Source organism: Eleutherodactylus coqui, chromosome 1 (genome assembly GCF_035609145.1).
Source record: "Eleutherodactylus coqui strain aEleCoq1 chromosome 1, aEleCoq1.hap1, whole genome shotgun sequence".
NCBI lineage: Eukaryota > Metazoa > Chordata > Amphibia > Anura > Eleutherodactylidae > Eleutherodactylus > Eleutherodactylus coqui.
In genome coordinates, this window is record NC_089837.1 from 198,532,060 (window position 1) to 198,552,303 (window position 20,244).

The following is a 20,244-nucleotide window of genomic DNA, read 5'->3' on the forward strand; positions in this document are numbered from 1 at the left end:
AGCTTACAGTGGCTTGCTGACAGACACACTGACACAGGACTGACCGTCAAAGCTATGCGTGCTATCACACAGTGTGACCTCTCGTCTGCCCCTGCCTCTGGGAATTAAAGTACAGTAAAAGCTGGAGCCAGGGGAAGGAGTAAGTTTATGCTGTGCGATATCGCGCATAGCATTGGAGGTCAGACCTACCTGAATGTGTCTGACATCAACCTACTGTAAGCTATACAAGCAGATAGATTTTTGGATCCACAAAGGGAATTTATATAAATTGAAGGGACCACAGAGTGAAGACTTCTTAGGAATTGGGGCACAGAGAGGGTCCTATTACTAAGTAGGGCTACAGTGGTGATCCTATTACTAATTGGTGCCATAAAGGTGCTACTATTACTTATTGGTGCCTCAGTAGGGGTCCATTTAAGAATTAGGGCTATAAAGAGAATCTTATTACTAAATGGAGCCACAAAGAAGTGCTAAAGATATATGGCGACTGCATTATTTAGAGGCGTACGTGAGCTGAGCCATTGCATTAAAGCAAGCTCGCCTTGCTGGCTCATAGTGTGTGTATACTATAAATATATATGTTATATATGATTTTTTCTGGTGTGAGGAGGGGGCCCGGGCTGCCCCAATTCCCTGCCTGATAATGCGTCTACTGTCCTAAACTCAGAGCATCATACTCAGAGCTTTCACACTCATTACACTTGTATGTTGTCAACCGATTATAGAAATTCTCTGGATATCAGTGACTCACTGACCAGAGGTACTAATGCCATGTGTATGCTTTAGAAAGAACAGATGGTGCACCATTAAAAATTCACTAAGGTTCTTACACACGGCTGAGTGTGATATCGGGCTGTGAAACTCGACCCAATATCGAACTTATGTACATGCAATGTACTGTCTGATGGAAGGTACTTTACTGTTAAAAACGCTTCCCATCACTGTGCGATGAGCTTACATGTCCCATTGAAAACAATGGGTGATGTGTTCCAAGGGAACGCCCAAAAACTTGCCACAATTTTTTCCCACACCGCAATGCAGGAAAAAAATTGCTCATGTATATGACCCCATTCAAAAGAATGGGGTTCATACTTGTGCAAGATTTGTACGACTCGCAACACAAAAATTCACAAAAGGGATATCCCCAGCAGCGCGGAGACCGGGGTTCGCCTGCAGCAGAGAAGAAGAGATTCCTCCACTGCTGGGGATTTCCTTCTTCTCCCCGGTGTCCCCACTGCTGTGGATATCCCTCCAGCCCAGGTGAAATGAAGGGGAGCCCCACAGAGAAGGGGGTTCTCCCAGGGCTTTCCTTCATATCTCTCTCTTCCCCTGCTATACGGGGATTCCCTGTAGTGGCTAGAGAAGGGTACCTTGCAGGACATTATTACACTGACTGTCATTATTATGCCTTTTAGCTCTTAAACTACCTATTAGTGGCACAGACATTAAGGGGAGGGGGATTAAGGGCTAAAAGGCATAATAACAGCCAATGTAATTTTATAATTTTATAGAACCCTTCTCTCCCTATTATGGGGGAAGAGAGAGAGGGTGGGGCTAGAGGGGTTCTCCCAGGGATTCCCCCAAGAGAGAGGGCGGGGCTAGAGAGAAAGGGAGACCTAGAAGGGCAGGACTAGAGAGGAAGAGAGGAGCTAGAAGGGCAGGACTAAAGAGTGGTTCCCCCTAGCCCCACCCTCTCTTCACCGCTCTGGGGGAAGCCTTGTAGTCCCCCCCTCTCTCTACCCTCTACAGGGATCCCTTGTTATCCCCTGCAGGAGAATTCCTTATCTCCGTTGCTGCTGCTATTCAAATTTTGGGGACAGCTGCACAGCAAGTTTAAAATGTCCTGCTGTAAATTCTTGTTAGTCCTACTTGGACAGGAGCTTCTGTGTTTAGCAGCACCACAGCACTCCCTCCCCCCTTCCACTCCCATTCCTATTGTTTAGAAGTTTTATCTAAACAATTGGAATTTTAAGCTAATCTCCCTCCCTTGTTATCCAGCTCCCATAGGATTCTATGAAACTGCTGCGCCTCGCGTACCAAAGTTGGGTCACGTCCTATCTTTTCACGCAGCAGGGACTTTCAGTTGCGGGATTTCAGCCACACGTCCTATTATTTTAGGTGTGATTTTTTAATTTAACGTACTTAAAATTCTTTCATCTGAAGGTTTCCATAGGAATCCATTGTTCTAATAGCCGCAATTTTTTTAGGTGCGTACTTTTTGCGCGTGTGAAGGAGGCCTAAGGGTGCTATTGCACAAATGTTTCTTCCCTGCAAAATACAGGCAGATCTATGGTGATTGCAGCGGGCACCTTGACTTGTCAGTTCAATCACTATAACGAGTTCAGGTGCCCGCTGCAATTAGCAATACTCTGCCTTTTCCAGGGGAAAAATGTTGCAATGTAATAGCAGCCTATGGACTCTTTCATACGAGCGTATATCGGCCTGCTGTTTTCACAGTCAGCCGATATACGCTATGATCTGATGCATTGGATTCCAATACATCAGATCACATGGCCATATTCCCACAACGTAAAAGCGCCCGGGCGGCAAATATAGCACCGGCGTTTTAACGTCGAGCCCAGAAGATTGTCCTGGAGCTATATTTGGGGCGGGAATACGTCGGCCGCTGCATGGGCTCCTATGGGAGCCCATGACAGCGGCCAAAGAAGGGAGGTGAGCGAGGTGACTGCTAAACTATCTCCCTCTTCTCTCCTCCTCTCTGGCTGATTGCAATGGGAGGTGTTGGGACAGGGCAGAGCTAAGCGCCGCCCCTTCCTGCCTCTTCCCCTTGCAGGCTGTGGACAAGGGGAGGGGCGGGCTTGGCTCAGCCCCCGTCCCGCCCCTTTGTCCACAGCCAGCAGTGGGAGGAGGCGGGGCGTGGTGGCACTTAGTTGTGGACCCCTCCCATTACAATCAGCCATAGAGGAGGGGAGAGGAGGGGAGACGGCAAGGGGCAATGAAGGGGAAGGGGCAACGGCATTGCCACCTCGGCATATACTCACATCGTAGCGTATATCAGCTGGACATGAAAATGGCAGCCGATATACGCTCATGTAAAAGAGCCCTTAGGCATATAGGTGCATTAAAATTGCAGCTAACTGCACAAAAAAATGTGTGAATGGGCAATTTCTAGCTATCAAGTCCAAAAGCTTAATTAGTGGTGAAATTACCCACTCACACGATCAGGAGCTGCGTGGTGCATGTTATCCAGCTCCGACAAGAATCTAGGAAACTCCTGCACAACATGCACTAAAAATACAGATTCAGGTCCTATCTTTTCTTGCAGCACGGACATTAAATGCATGCATTGCAGACACGCTTGTTCTACACTAAAATTCCTTTATCTGAACTGTTCTATAGGAAATTATTGGTTCTATTATTAGAGGAGTATTTTTACGCAGCTGTAGGAGCTACGTTGAAAAATCATGACCATCTGAAGCATTGCATTCCAATGCATTAATTCACATTAGTGATTTTCATTAAAAAATTGCGCCATCAAAACGAGAAAGCAGCAATTGTTTTCAGTCGCCGATTTTTCACACTATGTGAAAACATAGATCTTAACCTATTTTTTAACAAAAAACACAGAAAGCTCCTATAGACTCCTATGGGGGTTGGAAAAAAAGGGAGGTGGAGGGAGTTTACCTGCGCCAGGCACTCCGAAAAGAATAAAGCTGACGCTATTTAAGCTATAGCAGCTATTAGAAGTGATTCCGAGGGTTTATAATGACCAAAGAATTTTCGCGCTGCTGCATATTTTTCCTGCGATACGCCCGTGTGAATAGACGAGAAAATGCTAATTAAGCTGAGGATTTGATTGAAGTTATTCTTCATTGATGAGGTTTGCACCACGTAAAAACGCATACGCTTTGTAAATGAGCCCTAAGGCCAACTTCACACCGGTGTATTTGCATTCACCATATGCATAAAATAGAGTGCATTGATTTCAATGGCTTTGTTCAGATTTCCTTATTTTGCACGTGCATTTAGGGTCACGGAAAAAAAAAAATAGAACATGATCTATTTTTCTGCGTATTTGCGCACCAAAGATCCCCATAGAAGTCAATGGGATGTGCACAATTGTGCGCGCAACATGCAAGGAGATGCATGAAACACTCTGTAATTGCGCTGAACATAGAACATATTTGGATCTAGCTAGCCATTTCATTTGGTGTCTTTATTTGCCACGCACAAATGAACATGCCTTGTGGAGAGTAAAAGTACAGTAAAATACACAGATGCACATGCAAAAAAGCATCAGTCATTCTGCAAAAATACAGCGCTCAGGTGCGAAAATGTGTTTACTCTCCTGTGAAAGGGGCCTTAGGGTGCTTTACACTTCTGTGGATCTTGGTTCAGATCTGCAGCAGATTTCACTCTTTCAATTGGAATTCAGTTGCAAGGGTGAAATTTACTGCAGAGCAGCAGCATAATTTGCAGCAAATCTGCGACATGTGAACACACACTAATAGTTGACAACCTCAGTTATTGATTGCATGAGAGGTTAGTTGTTCTATTCTCTGTTGCTTTGACCACTGAGGATGCTGTTTTTCTACAGTTATGTTGATGCCTATTAGTATATTCATTGGTCGCGCTGCGGTTCTTACCGTGTGGCTGAGAGCTGTACAGCAAAAAACACATGCAGTTTTACTATGAATTGACATTGTTCCGCGGCAAGAACAGGCGTGGCTCACTAAAACTGCAAAACTGTTGCAATTTCCAGTAAAACCACGTGCAGTTTTTGCTACATGAATGCTGGCCATGCGGCAAGAACTGCAGCATGACTGCTACATGTGATTATACTCTAAAACAAAATGATCTCAGCCACCAATATTGCAAAAAGCAACAAAACAAAAGCTGTTGCTGCAGGAAAACGCAACCCACTTTATGCATATGTATATCAATTGTCTATTGATAGATTACATAGCATACAGTATGCAACAGCATGCCTGTTCACACCTGAGGAACCAGAATGGAGATACTAGTATGTCTTCTGATGTGCTTATATCTAACTATAAAGATTTTCTTATTTAAATAAAGTTCTAGAACAAATATGTAAAATCAGAGATTTTATTAATTTTTAAGTAAAAATAATGGTTTTGTCAGTTGCTTGAGCAATGTTCCATGACTGAGCATCAGCATATCTCTCTTCTGTCTACCTGATTGTTTCCTGACCTCCAGCATGTTTCCTAACTATTCTTGTCTGCAAACCGCCTGTTTACTGACTACTTGCATCTGATGATTGGCCTGACAGACCCTGGCCTGTATCCTGGCTTTGTCTGCCCTGCAGCTACTGCTGATTTCCCTGTTTTCTTGCCAGCATCTGTCAAGGCTTCTTACTTGAAAATCACTCCTGCAGGAGCTACCTTCTGGTGTTACAGCTGGTTCATAAGCTGCTCCTACTACAACTAGGGAGAGCAAGACATACTTATATGTAGCAACAAGGCCTTGTTCAAATGGGTGAGTATGTAGAATTTAATTGGAGTGTACTTACATACAATTATAGCAAATGATGTGCTTATCACTATAATGTGATCATGATTATGATATTAGTGACTGTGTAGTAAGGAAAATTTATATGAAAATTAGTACATTTTTCATTAAATTAGTCCTTGCAGGTCTTAAAATTCTGAGCTTTGTACTGAGCCCCAGTGAAGAATGATAGAGTTCCCTAATACATGTAAAAAAAAATGAAAACTTACCAAAATTTCTTGTAGTCCAAAGGCAGCATAGAAGGGTTAAGTTTCCTTTGACTTCTACTGGATAGAAAATAATAGTTTCATTAAAAATTCCAGTTAGCAGTCAGACTTCTTAAAAGGGTACAGGGCTGTACGCATTGTGGTCAATTCACACTAGCCACTTACAGAAAACTTCATCTGGATTTGGGGTAGTTTCAAGTGTCAAGTTCCTGTGCAGCCTGGCAATTAACGGACATTTCCATGCATTGACTGCAGATTGGCTGCAGCATATATAGTCACCTTGAAGCCCCCTGAAGACAATTATTGTTTTGATGCAGTGATACATTTATTGTAGTGACATGTTGTGCTGCCTTCAAACTAAAGGAAAACAAATGTTGGTGATTACATTTTCAATTTCCTGAAAATCCTCTGGCAACACAGGAGGGAAAGTAATATTTAATGCAGTTCTCCATGCAGCTTGTTGAAATCTGTTCTAGGACAGGAGCAAATAGGAAGATGGAACAATACCTCTACAGCGTCACCTATTGGAAGGCAATATTCCTTGTAAGTTAATGTCAGACTTTTTATCAACCCTTGTAACGATGACTGGGAATATAAGCCAAAGGGCTTATTTACACGAGCGTATATCAGCCCGGAGTTTTCACAGCCAGTCAATATACGCTTCCATCTAAGCAGTTCCTCCCTCTATTATCAGCTCTCTACCTCTCTCCTCCACTCCAGCGTTTGCAATGAGAGGGTGAGGGTCAGAGCTAAGCTCCGCTCTGTCCCACCAACTCCCATTGCTGGCTACGGACAAGGGGCAGGGAGGGTTGGGATTCGCTCCGCCCACTCCCATTGCAAACCGCTTGGAGGGAAGGAGAGAAGCAAATAATCGGTGAGGGGGAAGAAAAGGGGGGGACTGCTCCGATGGAAGCGTATATCAGCCGGCCGTGAAATCGCCGGCCAATATACGCTCATGTAAATAAGCCCAAAGTCAGAGTCTTCTCCTATAGGAAAAGATTAACCATGAATAGAGAGCTGTTTGGAGAGTTTGCCCCTTGAAAGGATGGACGGGGGTGAAAGCTGGGGTACTTCCATGTCCCCTGCAGGTGCCCATCACAGGAAAACCGTCAGCATAGGACATTATGCTGCTTGTATAACTTTATTAACCAGCTAACAGTGCAAATATATGTCTTTCAAACTCATGAATATCGGGATTTTCAAATAATATGTTTTATAGTCCCTGTTTCCGAATGTTATCAAACAAACAACTAGAATGCTGAAACTTGTAGAACAAAGTCCTTCTTTACCGGGATTCAATTAGGCCCGTTGGTTGAAGATTAAGTCTGTGTCCATCCCGTTTGTCGGCAGTTATTCGTTAGTAGGTCTCTTTCTCGCTACCAGTTTCCCGAGCCTCCAGTCTACAGATGCAGTGTCTCATCTTAGGACAGGTTTCCCCAGGCTTCACGGACAGTGGTCATTTTGTGGTATTTCTGATCTGCCATGTCCTCAACTGTCGGAATTGGCTGCTGACTCTAACAATGTCTTTCTTTTGTTTGTACTCACCCCCGTTTCCTCTTCTTAGATCTGTCTCTCCACACTATCAGTGTGTCTAGTGGACAGTCTCCATTGCTCACTGTTACTAGATCATGTCAGACTTGATTGGCAGTGAGCGGTGGGGACTCCCCACTTGACACATTCGGAGTGTGAAGAGTCTAATTTCAGCCCATACAGAGTGACTATAAACAAAAGAAAAGCATTGTTGGAGTTAGTGAGGCCACGACTGCAAAGCTATGCTGTGGCCTCACTCACATAAGGACATGACAGGTCCTATTTAACTCTTTAATTCTACAGGACATACATTTACCTCCCGGGGCTTCGGGGTTTGTATAGAGGGGAATCGGGGTCAATCCTGCTCTATACAATGTGGGTGGGGCTGTTTCTTACAATTAGCAGCGCCGCTGATTGGAGCTGTTAACCTTTTAAATGTCACCGCCAATTCTGACACTGGCATTTAAATGCGCCACTTGATGCTTGGGGGTCCCACACTGCCCCCCACAATGAGATTGCGGGGTGCCATGCGATTGCCATTGCAGTCAGGGGTCTTGTTAAAGGCCCCAGGGCTGCCATTGTAGATTGTCTGTGGCATGGCTTGATAGACTTCCTGTCAGATCAGGTATAATGTAATGCTATGGCATTACATCATACTGCAGAAGCGATCAAAGCATCACAGGTACTTGTTCCCTATGGGGACTAAAAAAAAATATTTAAAAATTTGTTTTAAAAAGTTTTATTAATTATTAAAAAAATAAAAGGTAATAAAAGTTATTTTAAAACTTTTGCCATATCTTATTTATAAAACACAAAATCTGCTTGTTTATTTGTATTGTATACAAATCCACAGTTGTGGTCCGATTTGAGTGAGATTTTGCATGAGTGTTCTTCAGCACCAGGCGATAAATCCATACTAGAGATGAGCGAGCGTACTCACTAAGGCAAACTACTCAAGTGAGTAGTGCCTTAGTCGAGTATCTGGCCGCTCGTCTCTAAAGATTCTGGTGCCGGTGGGGGAGAGCGGTGAGTTGCAGGAGTGAGCAGAGAGGAGGGGGGGGGGGAGAGAGTAAGAGAGAGAGATCTCCCCTCCATTCCTCCCCGCTCCCCGCCGACACCTGAATCTTTAGAGACGAGCGGGCAGATACTTGCATAAGGCACTACTCGCTCGAGTAGTTTGCCTTAGCGAGTACGCTCGCTCATCTCTATTCCATACTAATATTATAAATACAAAAGTAAATCTGTCTGTTTGTTACCTTTTCATGGCTAAACCGTTGAAGTGATTTTGATGAAATTTGTCAGGGAGATAGTGTGCATCTTGAGGAAGCACTTGGGCTATGTTTATCCCGAAAATTTACAGAGTTCTCTAGGGAGCGCAACATACAGATGTATTTGGTGTTGCGCAGGCACACCTTCGCTCCGACGCCACACCATGCGGTGAGGCGGAGGAGAAGGGGGTACACATCATAAGCTATGCCTACACAAACAGGCCGACATGCGGGGGCAGACGTCAATGCCGCACATATGTTATGATTAAAACTTGAACAAAAGACACATTAATATGGATTGAGACTTTAAAGAAAATCTGTGTTGCCCATAGCAACCAATCACATATCCTAGCAAAAGATGATAAGGCAAAAACGTAGTGTAGAGAACTGTGCTGACATAACAAATTGTAGGTTACATTCCTTTCACTATTTCAACTTTTTATGTTTCAATATACAGCAAAACACAGATTAGATAAAAAAGTACAAATTCCACACGGACAAAGTCTGGGTAACCAGCTAGTACTAGTGTAATTAAAAATTGAAAACTCACCATAATTTTTGTTGCCAATAGCAACAAATCACAGCTCAGCTTTCACTTTTTATACTGAGGTAAAATAAAAGCTGTGCTGTGATTGGCTGCAACGGGCAACACAGATTTTCTTTTGGACAGCTTTCATAACAGTGCAGTGGTGGGCTCATTTTTGTGGTCCACTTTATATATTCTAGGACTGATATTCATAAAATCCCCATGCAAAGCACGAGTATATCACCTCGTTTATAATAAAAGAATCTAAATAATAAAACCCAAGAACATATTTCGTATTGCTGCGTCCGTAAAAGTCAGATCTATCAAAGTAATACATTATTTACCTTGCACAATGAACGGCATCAGAAAAAAATAAACAACGCCAGAATTGGTCACCTAGGGTCCAAGAAAAAATGAAATTAAAAAGCGATCAAAAAGTCGTATGTACTCCAAAATGGTACCAATAGAAACGACAGGACGTCCCGCAAAAATTGAGCCTTCGAAAAGCCATGTTTACAGAAAAAAAAAATGTTATGGCTGTCAGATGACAAAAAATAATTTATAAAAATTAAATATCTTTGAAAAAAAATAAAAGTAGAACAGAAAAAAATAAAACTATATAAATTTGGTATTATGTCAATTTTGGTGCAGTGTGTACGACAACCCCCCACCCCCCTCCAACACTCCCCTCCTTTTAGTACCGTTTTAGCAAGTAGAGCAAAATGTGATTGTTTTCAGTGATGGACGAAAAGTGCACAGTAAGTGCACGATGGACACACAATTACAAGCAACTATCATCGCTCAAAAGATGGCTTTGGAGCGAATTTTGAGTGATAACCGTTGTGTGTAAAGGGACTTTAGTCCAGTGACAAGGGATCTGAAAGTTTTATGGTCTCTAAATTGATGTTAGAGGGTCACCAGGCCAGCATGTTAGGCTAGGTTTCTCATTTTCCCATAATCTCCACTGATGCAAAAGCTCCCTTCGAAATTCATTCTGTTTTTGATAGTATCAAAAATGGTTATAAACGTGTATTCCCAAATTCTTCTGTGACGTTGGGATTTGAAATTGCCTTTAAGTATAATGACTTATATATGTTGTATGTTGTGTCCATGACTGTCCATGACTAGAAAAATGCTTCACCACAGATAATTCTGTTTTTCTCTCTTTTATTGTGTGGCGATGAGATCTCATCCTGGCTTTCAGTTTTTGTCCTGTTTCCCCAGCATAAAGGCCCCCAGCAGGACATGTACTGCAGCAGATCAGGTACACAGCATTGAACGTGGAACATGTGAATGTCCCAAGGATAGTTCTGCTGTGTGTTAGGTTTATGTATCCTGTCCGCGGTCAGTACATGTGAGCAGTTCTTGCAGCTCCTTACATTGCAGGGATAAGTTCCTTTTTGTGTGTCAGAGGGCAATGCACTCCTGATTATAAAGTTCCTCAAGTTTGTAAGTTGCCTGTAACACAGAATGGGAGGGTCTGGGAATATGATTTTCAGACGGTCATCCTTGTGTAGAGTGTGATGAAGTTTCTTTGCATTCCTTAGTACTTTTAGTTGTGAATTGTAGGTCACTACTAAAAGTATATGACTGTTTTCGTCCTTCTCCTTGTATTGGAGTAGTTGATTCCTGGCTATCCTGGTGGCGCTGGTAATTTGGTCATCAATTGAGGTGGGATAGTAGCCCCGATTTAAAAATGCCCTTGTAAGATGGTCTAAATGTTTCTCACTGTCTGTTGGGTTGGAGCAGATCCAGTTGCATCAGATGGCCTGGCAGTAGATGATGGAGTTTTTGATGTGTTTAGGATTGGAACTGTCCCATCTGAGGTATGTCAGCCAATCAATCGGTTTTCAGTATAGGGATGTCTGTAATGAGTTGTTTGAAATTTTCATGGTGGTGTCCAAAAAGTTGATTTCTGTATATGAGTAGCCTAATGTCAGGTTTATGGCGGGGTGAAATGCGTTGAATCTCTCATGAAATTGTTCTAGTTTTTGTTCAGTTTTGGTCCATATGATTATGATGTCATCAATGTAGAGGAAGTAAGTGAATGGTTTGCTGGAGCAGGAGGCCAGAAAGTCACTCTCTAATTTTGCCATGAAAAGGTTGGCATATTACAATGACATTTTCCTGCCTATGGCGGTTCCGGTGAGTTGCAGGAATATCTCTTTTGCCAAAGGAAAAATAATTGTGTGTGAGGATAAATCTTGCAAGTAGTAACACTGATAAAGAGGCAAGTCATCTTCGTGCGGGATGTTGGAGTATAATGATTCCACATCCATGGTGGCCAAGATGGCGCAATCAGTTAGGGGACCAGCGGTTGACAGTTTGTTCAGTGGATCCATGGTTTCCTGCAAGTAGCTGGCTGTATTTCTCACCACAGGTATATCTATCACATTATTTAATTCCCTTAGAACTCAGGGATGTATGCCATCGGAACGGTGTGATTTGTCTATTTCAATCTGTTTAAGATTTAGATCTATGTTTGTTGCTTAAGAAAGGAGGTAAATGATGTTGTTATTCTCTGAAATGTGTTGCATTGTATTATTTTCCATACCACAGTAAACATCATGGCTCTTCACCACAAGTGAGGTTTATTTTTAAAACCACCATAAAGTACGTGGATTCTGCAGCTATCTATCTTTTACTTCATCCTCGCATTGCATATCTATATCCATGAGGAGTATATATATACAATGGATCAGACAGCGCCAACGGATACTACACCGACTTCAAACGTGCTTCATCTCCTATCCTCCGTACAGGAGGAGAGCTGCAAAGACAGTAAGGGGGGACTCTCACCAGGAGAGTGAGCCCCCAATAAAAACAAACAGCAGAGTTTCAGTAAAAAAAGCTATGCGCTCGCGAAGATTACAACAAGTCAAGCGGAGTTTAAACAATTTCCGTCCTGTGGAGGACGGAAAGAAGGAAATGAAATAGAAAGGCACTTACTCAAAAGGAGGGGGGTGTATAAAACAAGAAGCCCCCTCCTCTAAGTGCTGACTCCTCTGGGTCCTCTTAATCGCCGATGGAATTGGCAGGAAACAAGTTGGTTTCTTCGGTTTTATTTGTATAAAAGCAAATTTACAAAGAGGCAACGCGTTTCGGTGCAGCATGCACCTTTCTCTACAGTGTACATAGGCTTGAGAAAGGTGCATGCTGCACCGAAACGCGTTGCCTCTTTGTAAATTTGCTTTTATACAAATAAAACCGAAGAAACCAACTTGTTTCCTGCCAATTCCATCGGCGATTAAGAGGACCCAGAGGAGTCAGCACTTAGAGGAGGGGGCTTCTTGTTTTATACACCCCCCTCCTTTTGAGTAAGTGCCTTTCTATTTCATTTCCTTCTTTCCGTCCTCCACAGGACGGAAATTGTTTAAACTCCGCTTGACTTGTTGTAATCTTCGCGAGCGCATAGCTTTTTTTACTGAAACTCTGCTGTATATCCATGAGGGGAATTGATCTGATCATCTTATTTATTGATTTATTGCTCCTCTGGATTTGAGGTGTGAGGGTGTTTCCATTTTTGCACATCACTGCCACACCAGATGAGTTTACTCCCTTTATTCACTTATCATACCTTTATGTCAGAACACTGTCCATCTGCTAGGTGTATTCTATTGTTCCCTTTATGTCTTCTTTTAGCAACAAAACATGCATTCAACCATCCCAAGTTCTGTAGCTAGCCTCAGGAGTTGTTACTTAGAAACATGACATCCACTCATAAGTCTCATAACACTCTTTCAGAAAACAAATCTAAATGGTTGTTTCATGCAACCACTTTTTAACCCAAGCCACATCAAAACAAAACATGTCATCGAATATGGGCCATATATGTCAACTTAGACATGGAGACTACACTAATAACTTCACAAATCCAAGCATTTATGGTAGGCCTCTTAGCATGCTTCCAGAATGTCAATGTTATTTTTTTTATATATAAAAGAACAATTGTTTGAGTAAGGTAAGAGCTACTGCATCCCCTGGGGTGTCACCCACAATTCCAAAGAGGCACACCTTGGGATGCATAGTCCTAGGTGGTCCCAGGTGGGACTCCAAAAACTCAAGGACATCATTCCAGTAGCTTCGCACTGCAAGACACCACACTCCCAAAACATATGTATAACTGTACATCTCGGACAGTCCACTGTAAGAGACAAACCTATAGAATGCAACTGGGTGGGATTATAATAGATCTTCTCTATATCTCCTATCATCATCCTGGTCCAAATGTGGAATGTCAGACTACCATTTCTAAAAAGCATTTTTTTTCAATGGAGCAAAAGTCTCCATCAAATGTCTGCCGAAGCTGGAGAGTGGTTTCAGCAAATAGGCCGTCTGAACTTGATGGCAGAGTCAGTGTAAGTCACCTTTCAACAGTCAGTGTAAGTCGAACAGACCATCAAACTGAACTTTAATAACATACCTTAGCTTATGACATCTAAAACTATGGGTTATTTTGTAAATTAAAGCTTAAATGTAATTGCTGAAATGTACAAAAGTTACCTTTGCCTACAATATCTGAGAAAACAATAACACTGTGGTGTTACCAAAAAGGGAAGCCATGAAACTGCAGTAAGTGTGGGAGGTACAGTTTATACTGCAAAGGAGTGTGGGAGAACTACTAGTGTGGCAGGGCAATCACAGGTAAGGAAGGACTTCCTAACACAAGTAAGGAAGGACTTCCTAGCAATTGCCCCCTCAAGCTCTGATCAAGGCCTATGACTCTGTGCTCTAGACCCACCACTGGTTTATCCAAATACACCAAATGACCAGCTAGATAATAGTAATAAAAATAAAATAAAGGAGACCAACCCTCTCGCCCAATGCACCAGTAGGCAAAGAGTTTCCATTTTGATGTGAGGAGCATAGCCTCTTTACAATATGTGGAGGATTTCCTTACAAAGAATATTGAAAAATTGTTTAAAAACTAAGACAGGAGAAGTGCAAAGGACATATAAGAATTTTGGCAGCAGCTTAATTTTAAACAAATTAATGCGACCTAACAAGGTCAACAGAAGGAAGGCCCAGCATGCCGCCGAGTCCCCAGCCCAGTTCAAGAAAGGAATGAGATTCTTCTTATAGAATTTAAGTTGTCTGTCCACCACCATCCCTAAGTAAATTGTCTTATCTACCTAGTTCAGCAGGCAAGAAGAATCAGTGAGGCACTGCTGGGTCAACCGTGAGCAAATGGGTCCCAGTTAACCCTGATACCAGAATACATTCTAAATGCATTGAAGATAGAGATTATAGAGGCTGGAAAGCATTCCTGATCTTGTAAAAAGAGAAGAGTTTTGTCAGCATATAGTGCTATTTGCTTTTTCATAGTTATTTAGTTTAAGGGTGGCTTCACACGAGCGTGTTTTTATGCGTGCAGACGCACGCACAAAAACAAGCTTCTATTTGCAACATTGTATTCCCTATGGTATGTTCACATGTCTGTGCTTTACAGGCGTGTGCCTGCAAAGATAGGACATGCGTGCACCATAAGGAATGCACTCATTGTTTTCAATGGAGCCGCAGCTGCTGCCTGCGGCTCCATTGAAAACATTGGTCTGCCGACACCCCTGCATTTTGCATATAAGTCCTTCCCTGAAAAATAAAAATTTTAGTGTAAATAAATATATATATATATATATACTTACCTCTCTGCCGCTGCCGTGACCGCTGCGGGGATGAAGAACACATCTGCCGCATGCGGCAGATGTTTCCTTCATCCCCGCTAGTTAAAGGAATTCCCTGCTGCTACATCTGCCACATCTGTGACAGATGCAGCAGAGGAATTCTTCAGTTCTCTACCGCAGCTGTCATACATGACAGCTGTGGTAGAGGATCCTGCTGCCGGCAATTGATTTCAGGGAAGAGCTTTAAATATAAGCCCTTTCCTGAAAATCAAGTAAAAGTGGTTTAAAAACCAAAAAAATAGATACCTTTCTTCAGCTGTCAGAGAACAGCCGCTTTTTCTCCTGCTGTCCCCTGCACTGTGGTGCTGATCTATCAGCAGCCAGGGATTTAAAATACCCTCCTGCTGAAAGAGCTGAATGTGAATGTGTTCTTCATCCCCGCGGGGGTCACGGCAGCGGTGAGAGGTAAGTATAATTTTTCTTTTTTTTTTTTTACACTAAAATTTTTTTTCAGGAAAGGGCTTATATGTAAAGCTCTTTCATGAAAAAGAATGCAGGGAGCTGGCAGACCATTGTTTCCAATGGAACCGCCAGCAGCAGCCACGGCTCCGTTGTAAACAATGCATGCACCTGCATTCACGCGTGTTTTTACACGTACATGGGTGCGCACCTATGTACGCGCAAAAACATGCTCGTGTGAAGCCACCCTAAAGCTGACTATTGATGAGAACAGACAGACCTGAATCGCAAGTGACTCAATGGCTATAACAGATAGGGCTAGAGATAGAAGACAGCTAGTATCGCTGTTTCACACATGGAAGGCTGAAGGATATTTTTCTCCTCTCGCTCCCTGCCCCTCTCCATTGACTTAACATAGCGGCCGTTTAGTACTGAACGGCTGCTATTTACACTGAGCAATCAGTTCATCATCCATCATTAATGCTGCAGAAGCGATGGACGATGAGCAGATCGCTAATCGCTCAGTGTAAATAGCAGCTGTTTAGTATTGAACTGCAGCTATGTTACATCAATGGAGAGGCTACTCTGTGAGCTACCCAGCGCTACTAGCTACCGTGCAACAGCACGGGAGCAAGGACACACAGGGACCAGTATTGGGCATCATTTGCCCGACATTCGTCCCATGTAAATGGACCTTTACAGCTTGTTTAAAAATGCACTGTACTAGCAAATTTTTTATACATTTTAAAAGTTCAAAAAGGTACAGAAATTAACTTTTTCTGATGACTGCCTGTGTTTATACAAACACAATGGGAATGGGAGCAGCAAAGTAGAGGATAAATTAGAAAATTTCATTTTTCATGCAGATTTTGATTTGTTTTCTGTAACACTACAGATGTTAGCAGATAAAAAATCAGTATATATTACCCCCAATATTCAGTTCTGATAAGTATCTCACATGTGGCCCTGGTGTGTGATATAACTCAAACAGAGGCCTCAGAAATCAAGGAGCACCTTTTTATTGGGCCAATTTTTAATTACCATAATTTTTGTATTTTTCCATCTACAACGCTGTATAAGGGCCTGTTTTTTGCAGGAGAGGATAAAGTTGTCATTGGTACCGTTTTACATTTTGAAATCCATTTACAGTGTGGTGTAAGTACCGTATTCTGTGGGTCAGTGCGGTTGCGATAATACCAAATTTTTCATGTGTATATTTTTTCTACTACTTTTGCCAATGAAAGCATTTTTGATTTGATTTTTTTTTGCATCACCATATTCAGTCACATAACATTTTGGTTTTTTATCTATGGAGCTGTATGAGGACTTGATTTTTATGTTTTTGAAGCTAAGGTGTACAAAAAAATTACAAATCTGACATTGCTTTTTTTTTTCACACGCATTTGCAATATAAGGCTTCATTCACACGAATGTGTGCTTTGCGCACGCATAATGCACACTTCTAAAAGAACCAATAAGTTCCTATGCAAGCGTTCATATGTATGGAATTAGAAGCGCAAAAGAGCGCACATCTAAAAAGATAGAACATAGGTGCGCGTTTTGCAGGAGTTTCCATTCACTCCTATGAGAGCAGAAGTTAATGGAAATTCCTCCTCAGGGAATAGCTTCCCCGCTGCTTACAGCAGGGCATTTCAAAGGTGCTTCTGGCCAGAAGCACCTTTCAAATGTCCCGCTGTTAACTCCTTAGTACCCACAGAGATGATGGAACTCCCCAAAGGGTTGCGTTAATTCCCGCGGGGAGTTTCCTCATTACTGAACACTGTGACAGCACTGTCACAGTTTTCAGTGATGAGGGGGCTGCAGCGGGGACGAAAGAATCCCCTGTCACAGCTGTGGCAGAGGAGCGCAATGCCATCCCATCCATTGAAAGGAATGGGATGAAGGCAACCCCTGCAGCGATGATTTTCAGGGTGTGGGGGGTTGAAATAGAAACCCTACCCTGAAAATCATCCCTAGTTGTAGTAAAAAAAATTAACTCACCTAGAAACGCCATGTCCAGCTCTTCTCCCCATCCCCAACAGTCTTCTTCTATATTCTCATGGCCAGGGGTTGAAAAATCCCCACCTCCAGAAAGCACTGCCTTTGACTGGCTGAGCGCTGTGACCAATCAGAGGCAGCGCTCAGCCATTCATTGAATGATGGCCTCTTGCATAGTAGCTGGTAGGTCTACCACTTACATAGTAATATACTATGTAAAGCTTCCAGGAGAAGCCAAAAAAACTCATGAGGTACAAGCCAATTCTCCCCATTTTAGGGGAAAAATTCCTTCCCAACTCCAAATCTGGCATAATAAATCCCTAACATTTCTGATGTAATTTTGTGACTATAACATTTAATGATGTTGCATTAAAAAAAGGTGCCCAGGACCCCTTCAACTCATTTAGTGAGTTCACCATCACTACATCCTCAGGCAAAAAGTTCTATAATTTCTCTGCTCTCACAGTAAAGAATCCCCTTCTTGCAAAATGAAGTTATTTAGTACAAGGACTTTCTATTTATACCAGTCAATAGGAAGCCCCTCAGTACCTGGGGACTTCCTATCTGGGAAGGATTGAATTTCTTCTTTCCTTAACCGCACATCTAAATGAGCCACACTGCTTTAGGATAATGTTGGGAAGGAAATATTGTTCACGTTTCTAGCTGTGTCTCAGGGCAATTAAGCCTGGAAGTATATAAGGTTGCATAAAAGGTAGCAAATATTTGATTAACAAGCACATGGTCATCAACTACAGTCTCATTTATGTCACAAACAGCTAAAATTGGGGGCAGATAAGATAAGCCAATAACTGACCGTTCGTATCACCCTGGTCAAATATAAGGTGTTGGGAATACAGAATCTTTTGCTTTTTATATTCAGTTAATAACAACCTATAGTCTCTTCTCAATTTATCAAGAGCAGAGGATGGGAGGTGGTGAGTTCTCCATTAAAGGAAGTGTTCCATCAGAGGCTGGACAGAGATCTGTCTGGGATGATTTAGTGATCCTGCACTGAGCAGGGGGTTGGACCCGATGACCCTGGAGGTCCCTTCCAACTCTACCATACTATGAGTCTATGAGTAATTATCTGTGGTAGGGTCTACAATACAATGGTCTCCGCTTCTCAAAGATGACGCTATAGGTCAAGCCGAGCATTCTGCAGGCATTTACTGTATTCAGAAATAGCAGAAGTCAATGACTCCATGCTAAAGGCCTTGAACTATAGACTCAGATACTGAACCACTACTCACATCCCAATATACAATTGCCTCACATGCAGTATACTCACAAACCTCTGGCTCATCCAACTATAAGGGACAAAGTCTCCCCAGGGGCATCTCCCTTCCTTTCCAAAATCAAGAATTAGTGGTGGGTGACCTGAAATATCCCTATACAAATATGATATGTCACATACTAATGGCAGACAATTTCGGAGAACCCAAACAAAAATCAATGTGAGAGGAAGTACCATACGAAAAAGAGGGGCATGAGTCAGCAGTATATGCAGGTGCCTGAGTCTCCACACTTACTGCAGCAGATAGGAGAAAGACCACCCAGGTAACTGAGACACAGAGACTCACCCACGTAACAAGGTCACCTACTGGGTCCATAATAAGAATGAAATCACCCATCACTGTCACTCGGGACAGGTCTAATAGGAGATTACCAGAAGGTGGCAAATACATATTAACTAGAGTAAGAAGGTGTTCATCGAAAATTCCTTAGAATATAACAAAACTATGCTCTGATATGGATTTGCTTAAGGACAAACTGGATCACCTTGTTCACCAAAATGGTGATGCCTTTGGCGTAATTAGAATAAGTACCATTATAAGAAAAGCCAATGAAAGCCCACTTAAGCGCCAGCACTTTAGAGCCCTGCAAAGAAAAAAAAAAGAAAACATGAGGGGGATAGGTTTTAAGAAAATAGGCCCTTTTAAATGTAAAATAAGTCCTCTGACATTCCAAGAGACCAACTTAAAACTTAAAGGGGTATTCCAGTTACGCAAAATACCAATAGCTGGGCAGCTCTTAGTGTGGACATGCACAGGAAGGAAGTACAGAGCAGGAAATTGTGGAAAATATTGTTTCAAGCTGCATGTCAGCAGGGATGTGATGGCTGTCTTGGAAAGTAGCAATGCGGAGAAACATCAGAAATGGAGTACATGATAAGAATGCAAAGACTGCTCGATTTATACCCATAACCAGCTGTGCATAAGCATGACACAAACATTTTTCACATCTGGAATTTTTGAAAATTTGCTTTACAACCAGAATACCACTTAAATATCAGCCATTGGAAGATAGAGGTACAAGGCACCCACATAACACCATAAGGACAGTTGCACTGTGGTAAAAATGTAGTCAGTAACAGAACAAGAAATGGCAACAAAAAGGTTTCCAATATTTTTAACACTATAAAATGTAATATGTAGGGGGGGCTCATGTTCTGCTCTGCAACACATTTATGTAAATAATAAAGAGTTTTTAAATTACTCTCTTGGTGAGCCAGTTGTTTTCTACCTCAAGAAGCAGCAACTATAAGAAGCAGGTTCTAAGCCTGGTTCTAAGCTGGTTACGTAAATTTCCTTCTTGCCCGTTTTTCCCCCTTCTCCTCCTCCGACGTAGAAGCAGGAGGAGTAAGAGGGTAGAAGCTTAGTGGTTAGCATTGCTGCCTTGTAGCGCTGGAGCTCCAGGTTCACATCTGGTTATAGACAACATCTACATGGAGTTTGTATATTCTTTGAGTTTATTTTTATTGCTTTCCTCCATGTTCTCCACTTCTAGAGAAGGGAGAATAGAGAATAAGTGTGCTGGCTTACTTGTTATCACTATTGCCCTATGGTGCTGGAGCTGTAGGTTCAAATAAGCCCAAGGGCAACATCTGGATGTTGTTTTTACATTCTATATGTGTGTATTCTTTCTGTTCTCCACCTCTGGAGCAGAAAATAAATGTGTTGGCTCAGTTGTTAGCACTGCTGCTTTTCAGTTTTGGAGTTGTAGGTTCAGATCTGAATAAAGGACAATTTCTGGATGAGTTTTTTACGGTCTCTGTTTATTTTTCTTGTTTTTCCCTTCTCTGGTGCAAAACAGACAAGTGTTGTGTCTCTGTTATTAGCACTGCTGCTTTGCAGTGCTGGAGT